The following is a 13,547-nucleotide window of genomic DNA, read 5'->3' on the forward strand; positions in this document are numbered from 1 at the left end:
CATATGTATCTTCTATAAAATTTCATTTTCTCTTTATATTTATTTTTATTTATTTCTCATCTACTTATTAATTACAATTAATTTATTTTTCTTCATTTTTTTTTTTTTTTTTTTTTTTTTTATTTTTTTTATTTTATTTTATTTTATTTTCATTTTATTTATTTATTTTGTTTTTTGTTTTCTGTTTTTCTTCTTCTTTTTCTTTTTATTGAAATCCAAAAATCACTTAGGATATTTCCAGATGTAATAATCACTGTATGTTTATCATACTGTAACTTCTTATGCAATTATGTATGGATTGTCTCTCCAAATAAAACTTTGTGTTTAATGATTGTTGGATCTGCTTGCTCATGGATCTCATAAAACAGAGTGCTATTTACAAATATCAATTAAGAACACTATGGGGCTGATTTACCAAGCCTTTACTCCATGACTCATGGAGTAAAAGCAGGAGTAGCAGCCGTTTGGTGATTTACTAAAGAAATACGCTGCTAGTGCAGTGTATTTCCCTAGTTACTAATGTGCTCCGTGTGCCCAGGAGAGGGTGCATTGTGCACCAGTACAGACCTGGCGCACGGCACATTAAACTGTAAATTGCGGGGGTTCGGGCGGGAGTTTATTAGGGGGGGAGGTGGGGGGATGCAGGGGAAGTGAAGTGACATGTGTTTTGAAGTGTTTGGCGGGCCGAATTGAAAGGGAAAGTGTTTTTTGAAAACAGATCCCCGTACGCTTGCACAGTGCACCTGAACCTCGGGAGGTTCATTTGCATACTGGGCATGCGCAGAGAGAAAAGTCAGGGATTCCCGTGCGCCTTGTCAGTACGCCGTGAAAATCTTGGTAAATACCAAGCGGCGTACCCGTGAATGCGCTGCGTGACGCGGCGCACGGGAATCTCCGAGCTGTTTTCAGCCCTGAAGGGGAACTCCGCGCCAAATTTCAAACTTGAAATCGGCGCGGGTCCCCCTCCAGGGCTACATTAGGCTCTTAGGCTTGGTCCGGAACGTGAGGGGTTAAACCCGCGCCGATTCGGCGCGGGGGTCCCCCCCAGATCCAAACCAAGCCCTCATCCCAAGCACGCAGTCTGGCCCGGACAGGAATGGGGGCGGGGATGAGCGAGCGCCCCCCCCCCCCTCCTGAGCCGTACCAGACCACATGCCCTCAACATGGGGGAGTGTGTGCTGTGGGGGAGGGGGGCACTGCCCCCCCACCCCACAGCACTCTTGCCCCCATGTCGATAGGGACAAGAGCCTCTTCCCGACAACCCTTGCCATTGGTTGTCGGGGTATGCGGGCGGGGCTAATCGGAATCTGCGAGCTCCCTTTAATAAGGGGGCCCCCAGATGCCGGCCCCCCACCCTATGTGAATGAGTATGGGGTACATCGTACCTCTACCCATTCACCTGGGGAAAAGTGTAAAGTAAAATAAAAACACAACACAGAATAAAATATTTTATTAATCTGCTCCGGAGCCCCCCCTTTCTTCTTTAGCTTCTCTCCCGATCTTCCGCCGGGACCCTGGGCTTCGGTGATTTCTGCCGGGGGAGGGCGCCATCCCTCGGTCCTCTCCGGAGCCTTCCGCCGGATGCCCCCACCCCATTTAAGCTCTTTTTCATTAGGGAGGGGCATCCGGACTTCGGGGTCTTCTGCCGGGGGATGGCGCCTATCCCCCGGTCTTTCCGGTGCCTTCCGCCAGGGTTCCGGTCTTCCTGGTCTTCTGCCGGGGGTGCGCCAACTCCCCGGTCTTTTCTCTGCTCCCTCTTCTGCCTGGCTCCCCCGCGGAGCCAGGGCTTTCTTCCGTCTTCTTTCTTCTCTCTTCCTTCTTCTGCCTGTCTCCTCCGGGAGCCCAGGGCTTGTCTCCGCTGTCTTCTTCCTTCTCTTCCATTGGATGTTGACACAACGAGGTTCCGCGCTGACATGCCGTGTCAGCGGCGGGCATGGACTTATATAGGGTAATGCCACCATGTGACCTCAACCCATGTGACATCACATTCCCTGGGCATGATGGGAATGTGATGTCACATGGGTTGAGGTCACATGGTGGCATTGCCCTATATAAGTCCATGCCCACTGCTCAGACGGCATTCCAGCGCCGGACCTCGTCGTGTCAACATCGAATGGAAGAGAAGGGAGAAGACAGCGGAGACAAGCCCTGGGCTCTGCGGAGGAGACAGGCAGAAGCGGAAGGCATCGCAGAAGCCCGGAGAGTGGCGCCCTCCGGCGGAAGACACCGTACAAGCCCGGGACCCTCCCCCCAAAGGCAGGAGCCTCACTGGTGAAGGGGGTCCCGGTGAATTACGTCGCTGAAGACGGGGGTGGGGTGCCAGTGCACCCCCCCCCGCAGAAACCGTCGTGGAAGCCCGGGACCCTCCCCCAAAGGCAGGAGCCTCCCTGGTGAAAGGGGTCCCGGTGAATTACGTCGCTGAAGACGGGGGTGGGGTGCCAGTGCACCCCCCCCGCAGAAACCGTCGTGGAAGCCCGGGACCCTCCCCCAAAGGCAGGAGCCTCCCTGGTGAAGGGGGTCCCGGTGAATTACGTCGCTGAAGACGGGGGTGGGGTGCCAGTGCACCCCCCCTGCAGAAACCGTCGTAGTAGCCCGGGACCCTCCCCCAAAGGCAGGAGCCTCCCTGGTGAAGGGGGTTCCGGCAGAAGATGGCGAAGCCCGGGACCTAATGGGGTGGTGGTGGGGGGCCCCGGCAGAAGACCCCCGGCTGACTAATAAATTAATTTTTAAATGTGTGTGGTGTATTATTTTTTTCCATTTTTTTCCCCAGGTGAATGGGTAGGGGTACAATGTACCCCATACTCATTCACATAGGGTGGGGGGCCGGAATCTGGGGACCCCTTTATTAAAGGGGTCTCTCAGATTCTGATAAGCCCTCCGCCCGCATACCCCGACAACCAACGGCCAGGGTTGTCGGGAAGAGGCTCTTGTCCCTATCGACATTGGGACAAGAGTGCTTTGGGGTGGGGGGGCAGTGCCCCCCTCCCCCACAGCACACACTCCCCCATGTTGAGGGCATGTGGTCTGGTATGGCTTAGGAGGGAGGGGGGCGCTCGCTCGTCCCCACCCCCATTCCTGTCTGACCAGACTGCGTGCCTGGGATAAGGGCTTGGTTTGGATCTTGGGGGGGACCCCACGCTATTTTTTTTTGCGCGGGTTTAACCCCTTATGTTCCAGACCAAGCCTAAGAGCCTGGTATGCACCTGGAGGGAACCGACCTTATTTTTTTTGGGGGGGTCTGGAGTTCCCCTTCATGAACAGCGATCTGTCATTTACACATGTCAGTCCCACCCCCCCCCTACAGTTAGAACACACCCAGGGAACATATTTAACCCCTCCCTCGCACCTAGTGTTAACCCCTTCCCTGCCAGTGTCATTTTTAGAGTAAGCAATGCATTTTTACAGCACTGATCGCTAGAAAAATGCCAATGGTTCCAAAAAAGTGTTCGATGTGTCCGCCATAATGTCGCAGTACTGATAAAAATCGCTGATCGCCCCAATAACTAGTTAAAACAAAAAAAAATATTTTGTAGACGCTATAACTTTTGCCAAAACCAAACACTAAACGCTATTTGCGATTTTTTGGAACCAAAAAGATGTAGAATACGTATCGGCCTAAACTGAGTTTTTTTTTATTTTTTAGAATATATATTTTTGGGGATATTTATTATAGCAAAAAGTAAAAATAATTTTTACATATGTGGGCGGGACTTACGCAAGTCCCGCCCACATATATAAACATCGTTCAAACCACACATGTGAGGTATTGACGCGTGCGTTAGAGCGAGAGCAATACTTTTACCACTAGACCTTCTTTGTAACTATAAACTGGTAACCTGGAAAAAAAAGAAAAAGGTTGCCTATGGGGATATTCACGGAATTCATTTTGGCCCCATTGCAGGAGTGTTTCCAATAGTAAAGCGTGACATGTAAGGTATCTATTTACTCAGTGTAACATCATCTTTCACATTATCCCCAAAAATTGGGCTCACTTTTGTGTTTTGTTAATTTTTAACCACTTAAGCCCGGACAATATTTCTGGTCAATGACCGGGCAAGTTTTTGTGATTCGGCACGGCGTCGCTTTAACTGACAATTGCGCAGTCGTGCGACGTGGCTCCCAAACAAAATTGGCAACCTTTTTTTGCCTCACAAATAGATTATTAAATGTGCGTGTTTACTTCTGTCTTTAACACCTCCCCTTCAGGCTGGAAACAAAAAAAAAAAGCTCTCATTCCATTGCAGCTTGGTTCCTACATGTGTGATGAACTGAGCATGCTCAAACACTTAGAAAAAAAATATCCTTTCTTTTTAAAAGGTGAAAAACACTCCTTGGATGCTCATAGTGGTTTGGGTTAATTGCAGGTGTGCCCAATTACAAGCTCACCCAAACAAGAGACTGCAATTTGTTCATGTGATTTCAATTGCTTCATTACTAGCACTGTTAAAAAAAGCGTGGATCGATCAGTCCTCAGCTGCCCTCATAGGGGCAGGCAGAAATGCTGTTGCTAAACACAAATGTGGTTTGTTGCATGGGTTTTGTTTTATTTTGCCAATGGTTTTGGTTTATTTTTAAATGATGTTCACTTTGATGTATTTGTCTATGTGGCCTTATTTTATGAAAAATGTGTGAAGCTATGGTTATTTAGAATTTTGAAATGTATTTTTGTTTGTGTTTGTTTGTTTGTCTTTTTTTGCTTTCCTTGTTTTGTTGACCAATAAAAATTACTTTAAAATTGTTAAGTTTGTCTTTTGTTACTTTTTCATGCTACATATGTTGACAGCTGCAGCTGAAATCGGTTTGGGCCTAACAAATTATGTGTGATTTTTGTCTAAGCTTCTTTCCTGGTGTGTAATCATGAAATGTTTGCCATGTTTATTCTCCATGACTTTAAAGACAAAACTGGAAATTATTTTCTTTTTTCTGCAGTGGTCCTCAGCCCTCAAGTACCCCCGACAGGACATGTTTTGGGGATTTCTCTTATCAAGAATTGCTGTCCAGACTGTATTTTAAAGCACATGTGCAAGATGAAGGAAAACCTGAAAACATGGCCTGTGGGGGGGGGGGGGGTTTGCTATTGGTGGACAGGCTTGACGTGCTGATTTACAGCACTGTGCTTAAATCTAGCGCAAGGCAATCCTATTCAAATTGTGGGTGTTTGAGGGAAGCCAAGTGAGTGTTAGAACCCCTGCTTTGTGTTTTTTTATTTTTGTGTTGAGCTTTGTGTCCCTTTTCTTAAAATTGGCTTCACTTCCTGTCACACAGCTGAACAGGAAGTGAGGTTAAAACCCTACCAGTGTCATTTCTTGGGGACACAGGTCAATCTAACTAGTGTCCCCATTAAGCAAATTGCACTCCAGCACTGCTGTGTACACCCCAAATCATGGGTCTTCAAACTACGGCCCTCCAGTTGTTCAGGAACTACAATTCCCATCATGCCTAGTCATGTCTGTGAATGTCAGTGCATTACAAGGCCTCATGGGATGTGTAGTTCTACAACAGCTGGAGGGCCGTAGTTTGAGGATCCCTGCCCCAAATGATTTTTTAGTTTGGGGTTTAGTAAAGGCAAAGCCACTCTGCAGTACAAGCATAGTTGCTGAAAATCAGAGAGGAAGCACTGATGGTTTTAACATCCAATCCTGTAGAAGCAAAGTTGTTTTGTTTTCTTCCTTGCTTTGCACTTGTAGTGCAAAGTGGATTTGCCTTGAGTAAATGGACCCCAAAGTCCAAGATCCCTAATAATTTGGGGTGTACACAGCAAAATGCTAGAGTGCAATTTACATAATGGGAAACTATTTAGATTGATCTCTGTGTCCCCAAGAAAAGATATTAGTAAGGTTTTACCCTCACTTCCTGTTTGGCTATGTGACAGGAAGTGAATGAATTAGAAAGGGTGAAGACACCTCACAAATGTTGTCACTATCAGGGGTGCAGACATCCCCAAAAAAATTAGCAGATAATACTTATTTGCAAATTAATAATTTTTTAGTTAACATTGGGTGGTGTTTGTGGGGTGCTCTAACACACACATTCATACATATTAGCAACGCTGTATCCTGGCCTATTGGCATGGTTATATTTTCTTAGGCCTCTCAATAAAACTCTTTGAAATTTGTGCTTAAACTAGAACCAGGGGCGGACTGACAACTCATGGGGCCCCCGGGCAATAGAAGATTATGGGGCCCCTCTGGCTTACAGATGACCACCATGCCAGGAGGTAGTGCAGAGGCGGGCAGCTAAAATCTTGGGATATTCACATTAAAAGCATGTCATTTTCGGACATATCAGGGACAGATCTAAAAAAAACACAGATTTTTACATACTGTCCCTGGTTTTACTGAGCCTGGCAACCCGGATGGGGCCCCCTAGTGGCATGGGGCCCTCGGGCAGTGCCCGAGTGACTCAATGGTCAGTCCGCCCCTGACAAGAACTATAATCAACAAGTTTTATTTTCTTTAATTTTGGATAGAGTGAGGGAGGGTTATAGGCCCTGTCAGTTTATTTTGTATTATCTGTGTCCAATTGGGGAGATTTGCCTTCACTTCCTGCCCCATAGCCAAACAGGAAGTGAGAGAAAAACTATGCAAATTAACCACTTCCCGCCCAGCCTATGGCCGATTTACGTCCGGGAAGTGGTTACACAATCCTGACAGGACGTCCTGCAGAATTTCATGCCGCGCGCGCCTGTGGGGGCACGCAGCGCGGCGATCGGTGATGCGGGGTGTCAGTCTGACACCCTGCATCTCCGATCTCGGTAAAGAGTCTCTCACGGAGACTCTTTACCACGTGATCAGCCGTGTCCAATCACGGCTGATCACGATGTAAACAGGAAGAGCCATCGATGGCTCTTCCTCACTCGCGTCTGACAGACGCGAGTATAGGAGAGCCGATCGGCGGCTCTCCTGACAGGGGGCGTTCGCGCTGATTGTTTATGAGTGCAGTCCCCCCTCGGATCACCACACTGGACCACCAGGGATGCCCACCCTGGACCACCAGGGTGTGCAAAAAAAAAATATAGAAAAAAAAAACAAAAAGCATTAAAAAAAAAGAAAAAAGATGCCAATCAGTGCCCACAAATGGGCACTGACTGGCAACCTGGGAAAATCAGTGCCACCCCACAGTGTCCATCAGTGCCACCCCACAGTGTCCATCAGTGCCACCCCACAGTGCCCACCTATCAGTGCCCACCTGTGCCACCCATAAGTATCCATCAGTGCCACCCATAAGTGCCGCCCATAAGTATCCATCAGTGCCACCCATAAGTGCCGCCCATGAGTGCCCATCTGTGCCGCCCATGAGTGCCCATCAGTGCCGCCTATGAGTGCCCATCAGTGCCGCATAGCAGCGCCGCCAATCAATGCCACCTCATCTGTGCCCGTCAGTACTACCTCATCGATGTCCATCACTGCCATCTCATCGGTGCCCATCAGTGCCGCCATATCAGTGCCCGTAATTGAAAGAGAAAAACTTATTTACAAAAAAATTAACCTAAAAAATTAAAAAAGTTTTTTTGTTTCAAAATTTGCAGTCTTTTTTTAGTTGTTGCGCAAACAAAAAAATCGCAGAGGTGATCAAATAACAACAAAAGAAAGCTCTATTTGTGGGGGAAAAAGGACGCCAATTTTGTTTGGGTACAGTGTTGTATGACCGCGCAATTGCCATTCAAAGTGCGACAGTGTTGAAAGCTGAAAATTGGCTTGGGCGGGAAGGTGCGTAAGTGCCTGGTATGGAAGTGGTTAAGGGAATCCAGTGCCCCCCCAGAACTAGTGTGTGGGTCCCCTGAAAATTACTGGGCGGGTCATACAAAAACAGGGTGTGGCTTTGACAGGAAGGGGTGGGTCATTTTTCTATTAGGAGGTGCAGATATGTAGTCAGGCCTAGGGCAGAACAAAACCTAAATATACTACTGCATATTAGGGCTTATTTAGACCGGATCCGATTTACAGCGTGTTTTTATATTGTGGGAGGAAACCCACGCAGGCACAGGGAGAACATGCAAACTCTATGCAGATGCTGTCACGGGCGGGATTCGAACCAACGACTCTTTTGCTGCTAGGTCAAAGTGCTATACACTACACCACTGTGCTGAATGAACATGATTGCAGCTGAAAGCATGAGAACTTTTTTTTTTTTTTTTCAATACCATGCTTTCCAGCCTTATTGACCCCGCCTCTCTCCATAAAGAGGACCTGTCACACACTAGTCCTATTATAAGGGATGTTTACATTCCTTGTAATAGGAAGAAAAGTGATCCAAAATCAAAAAAAGTGTCAAAAAAGTGCAAGAATAAAAATATGAGGTAAAAAAAACAAACAAATAAATAAAATAACGCCTCTGTCCCTAGAAGCTCGCACTCAGAAGCAAATATGCATGTAAGTCCCGCCCACATATGTACACACCATTCAAACCACACATGTGAGGTATTGACGCGTGCGTTAGAGCGAGAGCAATAATTCTAGCCCTAGACCTCCTCTGTAACTCTGAACTGGTCACCTGTAAAAAAAAAAACAAGCATCGCCTATGGATATTTTTATGTCCAGAAGTTTGGCGCCATTCCATGAGTGTGTACAATATTAAAGCGTGACAAGTTAGGTATCTATTTACTCGGTGTAACATCATCTTTAACATTATCCATAAAAATTGGGCTAACTTTACTTTTTTTTTTTTTTTTAATTCATGAACCGTGTTTTTTTTTTGGGCCAAAAAAAAAGCATTTGAAAAATTATTGCGCAAATACCGTTGGAAATCAAATAAAAAATGACCACTAACTTTATTCCCTAGGGTGTCTGCTAAAAAATTATATATAATGTTTGGGGGTCCTGATTAATTTCCCAGGAACAAAATATAATTTTTACATGAAGGAGAGAAGTGCCAGAATAGGCGCGGTATGGAAGTGGTTAAAGTGAAATAATAAAAGTGAAATATTCCTTTAAATTTGATACAGGGGGGGAGGGGGGGGGGGGTACACGCATGTTTCCCGTGCTTAGAACTGTCCCTGTACAAGATGTCATTTCTGAAGTGAAACAAAAAAAAGGAAGTTTAAAGTACTCATGGCTCTAAAGAATACAGTCATTGCTCATTAAAAAAAAAAAAAAAAAAAAAAAAAGGGGGTCCCTCCAAATTAAATTACCAGGCCCTTCAGGTCTGGAATGGATATTAAGGGGAACCCCGCCGTAAAAACCCCCCCAAAAAATGGCGTGGGGTCCCCCCAAATATCCATACCAGACCCTTCAGGTCTGGTGTGGATTTTAAGGGGAACTCCACCCCAAATTGAGAAAAAAAAATGGCGTGGAGTCCCCCTAAAAATCCACACCAGACCCTTATCCGAGCACGTTGACCTGGCCGGCCGCAGAAAAGAGGGGGGGACAGAGTGCGGCCCCCCCTCTCCTGAACCGCACCAGGCCACATGCCCTCAACATGGGGAGGATGTCCCCATGTTGATGGGGACAAGGGCCTCATCCTCACAACCCTTGCCCGGTGGTTGTGGGGGTCTGCGGGCGGGGGGCTTATCAGAATCTGGAAGACCCCTTTAACAAAGGGGACCCCCAGATCCTGGCCCCCCCCTATGTGAAATGGTAATGGGGTACATTGTACCTCTACCATTTCACCCCAAAAAAATTGTCAAAGTGTTAAAAATGACAGTAGCCGGTTTTTGACAAATCTTTTAATAAAATCTTCTTTTCTTCTTTCCTTTGGGTTTCTTCCGCTGCTTCTTTCTTGGGTCTTCTCGTCCACATCTTGCCCGACGTGTTCTTCTATCTTCTCCGTCCGTCCTTCAGCCTTCTGGTCCCGCATCTTGCCCGTTGTCTTGTCCTGCCTTCTTCTCCGTCCGTCCGCCAGCCTTCTCGTCCCCGGACCCAGCGTTTGAATTTGATTTGGCCGCCGTGTTCCCGCTCCTGGGACCCGAGCCCCTCTGACGCCACAAGTAAACTCATATGAAAGTCCGCGTGTGGCATATGTGCGTCAGAGGGGGGCGGGGTCACATGAGTGTGACACGGCGGGAACTTCTTCTCCGGGCGGCGCGATTGAAATTGAATTCCCCGGCTGTGTGACGCTCTGTGACCCCGCCCCCCTCTGACGCACATGACCTTCTAAGGAGTTTACTTGTGGCGTCAGAGGGGGGCGGGTCCCAGGATCGGGAACACGGCGGCCAAATCAAATTCAAACGCTGGGTCCAGGGACGAGAAGGCTGGCGGACCGAGAAGTAAACCGGAGAAGACACAAGATGCGGACGAGGAGGCTGGCGGACGGACGGAGAAGAAGACAGGACAAGACAACGGGCAAGATGCGGGACCAGAAGGCTGAAGGACGGACGGAGAAGATAGAAGAACACGTCGGGCAAGATGTGGACGAGAAGACCCAAGAAAGAAGCAGCGGAAGAAACCCAAAGGAAAGAAGAAAAGAAGATTTTATTAAAAGATTTGTCAAAAACCGGCTACTGTCATTTTTAACACTTTGACATTTTTTTGGGGGTGAAATGGTAGAGGTACAATGTACCCCATTACCATTTCACACAGGGGGTGGGTCAGGATCTGGGGGTCCCCTTTGTTAAAGGGGTCTTCCAGATTCTGATAAACCTCCCGCCCGCATACCCCCACAACCACCGGGCAAGGGTTGTGGGGATGAGACCCTTGTCCCCATCAACATGGGGACATCCTCCCCATGTTGAGGGCATGTGGCCTGGTGCGGTTCAGGAGAGGGGGGGGGCGCACTCTGTCCCCCCCTCTTTTCTGCGGCCGGCCAGGTCAACGTGCTCGGATAAGGGTCTGGTGTGGATTTTTAGGGGGACTCCACGCCATTTTTTTTTTCAATTTGGGGTGGAGTTCCCCTTAAAATCCACACCAGACCTGAAGGGCCTGGAATGGATATTTGCCGGGAACCGCACGTCTTTTTTTTTTTTGTTTTTACGGCGGGGTTCCCCTTAATATCCATTCCAGACCTGAAGGGCCTGGTAATTTAATTTGGGGGAACCCCTACACATTTTTTTGTTTGTTTTATGAATGAATCCCTTTAGAATTGTCAGAGCCGACAATTCATTATAGCCGCGTGTGAATTTTTAAATGACTTTTTTCCTTCTGAATGTCATTTTGTGCAGGGGGAGTTCTAAGTGCGGGAAAAATGCGCTATTTCACATGGTGACATTACACCCCCCCTAGGTACGAAATTTAAAGGAATATTTCACTTTTATTGTTTCACTTTAAGAATTATTAATTTCACTGCTCCCGAAAAAACGGCCGTTTTAAATAATAAAAAAAGCATTGATACATGTTCCCTGGGACAGGACTGAGGTCCCCAAACACTTTTTAGGACAAAACTTGCAGATTAGCCTTTAAAATGAACACTTTTGATTTCTCCCATAGACTTCTATAGGGAGTTCGGCGCGGCTTTACATATTAGTTTCAATGCGCCGGCTGCTACGCTGGTTCATGCGCCCAATTAAGCCTCCACCCAGAGTACTAATTAACGCATGAACCAGCGCAGCGCACAGAGCATAGTAAATCAGGCCCAATATGTCAAAACAACTTGCTTTTTCTACTTTCAAGTAGTAACAATATATCATACTGTTTTATTATTTATATTTATTTTTATTTTCATTGTATTACTTCTATTCATAATGACGGCACACCAAGGAATGTTTTTCCCTCATGCCTCTGGGCGCAGGATGGATTCAGGAGAGCCATACGGACACGTAGGGAGCTGCAGGGGTTAAGAGGGTTTATCACTCCCCTTTCATTATTGTTTCCCCTCAGATCCCTTTCTTTTAGACCAATTACGCCAGCACATCCATTCCCAGTTTGAGTTTTGTGTTTTTTTTCAGCGCTTCCGCGCTGTCTATTCCATTTGCCTTCCAGCTATCTTGTACTGGAAACCTTTCCAGCCTCCAAAATGGCGCCGATCGTTTTTGGACCGCCCACAGAGACCTTTTCCTTGGTCTCATGTGTGCTGTCATTACTTTTGGCTACATTGGGATCAGCTGAGCTTGTCAGCTGGGTGGATTGTTTTCCTTCTGCTGACGCCCAGGTCATGTGTCTGCACCGCGGCGTTTTGATTGGTCAATCATCGCCGTGGTGGCAGATTTAAAGCCCAAGCGCTGTGTTAGGCGCTCCAGCTGAGACCAGACCTAATTAATGCAAGGAAAGGCTGCTGTTTGCACAGCTATCTAGGTGGCTCTGCCTTTTCATCTTTGGACTTTGTCCTAATCAGGTATTTACCTTACAAGCTTTTTGGCTTTGTGCTTACACACTGTGAGCATTAGGGATTTGTTTGTTCTGTGCATTTTTTGGCACTGAACTATCCCTATTTACTTATAATATACTTTTTTTATTTCTCCCCTTTTTTCTTAACAGAGCGGATGCCGCTTTTTGATCAGGTTATTTGAGGGGCTGTGAGAGTGTCTTCCTTCCCCTTTATCCTCTTTCAATCCACATCTATGGCAAACATTAGACTGTCTCTACTGACAATAGGCATTTTTGCTTACTATTGACAGGTATATATATTATATATATTGTCCATTATAACAAGTTTTTGGAGTGTATATTCTCTTTACCCATTGTTGCACAATACAACTGAGAGTAGTTTGCATATGTGTTTCCACATGTGCTTTCCTGATTTTTCAGATTAATTCTATCAATGGCTTAAAATCCTGCTGTGGTTCTCCTGAACTATTCTGTTTTTCCCTGAGGACTCTGGTTCCTTCCTGTATGGTCTGCTGTCTTTTGCTGTTTTACCTCTTTGGTAAGTAAATATTATTATTTTTGGCCCCTGTTTATATATAGTTGAGATCCTTGAGCATGCATTATCTACAATAACTGATGTATTCATGATCAATCATTTTCTTTTCCCTTTTTTGACATTATTTACCAAAATGTATTGATATATAAATGATTGTTTTCAACGGTCATTTAATTATATGTCTTGTTGTTTTTTCTTCTGATATTTAGCATTGTATGTCTGAAAGCTCCTGAAGAAACTCGTCGGAGTGAAACATGTAGAGCTGACTTAAACAATGCTTTGTCTTGATATCACGTATTTAATCGAGATGTATTTCAAATTTATTGTATTTATGGCATACTAATTATTTGTGTAATAAATTATATTTTATAATTTTATAAACAAATTTTGTCTGATTATCTATTTGCACCGTTCAAAAGCCCCGGGGTCCTTTTGGTTACCCCCTTTTTTCCCCCCTCTTCTCATTTTATGGTTATATATATATTTAGACATCTAATTTTGTTTATTTTTATATTTACATTTATTATCTTTCCTTATGTCCATGACAGTGAACAGGTTTTTATTTTATAGATGCCGCTCTACCAAATCCCATTCTTGGTGTCATTTACTAATTCTTCCCTTTTTTTCCCCCTTTTTCTCCCTTTTTATCTTATATTTAGTCCATCATATACATACCTTACACTTTTTACGGATTTTGTCCAACTTATTATGTATTCATGTCACGCGTACATTTAAGCGCCATACATGTGCGCTTATCCTTTTTATGCGCGTGTGTATCTACATGTTTCACAATTCTACACTGTCATTAGTGTAAC

The 13,547-nt window shown here is 45.8% G+C and overlaps 1 long non-coding RNA gene across 2 annotated transcripts; it reads left to right on the top strand.

The window, feature by feature from the left end:
• Positions 1-12,444: 12,444 nt before the first annotated feature.
• LOC120939606 lies at positions 12,445-12,957 on the top strand. 2 transcript variants are annotated; one of them, XR_005749305.1, is made up of 3 exons: positions 12,445-12,487; positions 12,618-12,735; positions 12,942-12,957. It is a non-coding gene; the product is annotated as an uncharacterized LOC120939606 (long non-coding RNA). The 2 variants fall into 2 exon arrangements; XR_005749306.1 differs by having other exon boundaries at positions 12,446-12,487; positions 12,577-12,735.
• Positions 12,958-13,547: the final 590 nt, after the last annotated feature.

Source organism: Rana temporaria, chromosome 5 (assembly GCF_905171775.1).
Source record: "Rana temporaria chromosome 5, aRanTem1.1, whole genome shotgun sequence".
NCBI classification, from domain to species: Eukaryota; Metazoa; Chordata; class Amphibia; order Anura; family Ranidae; genus Rana; species Rana temporaria.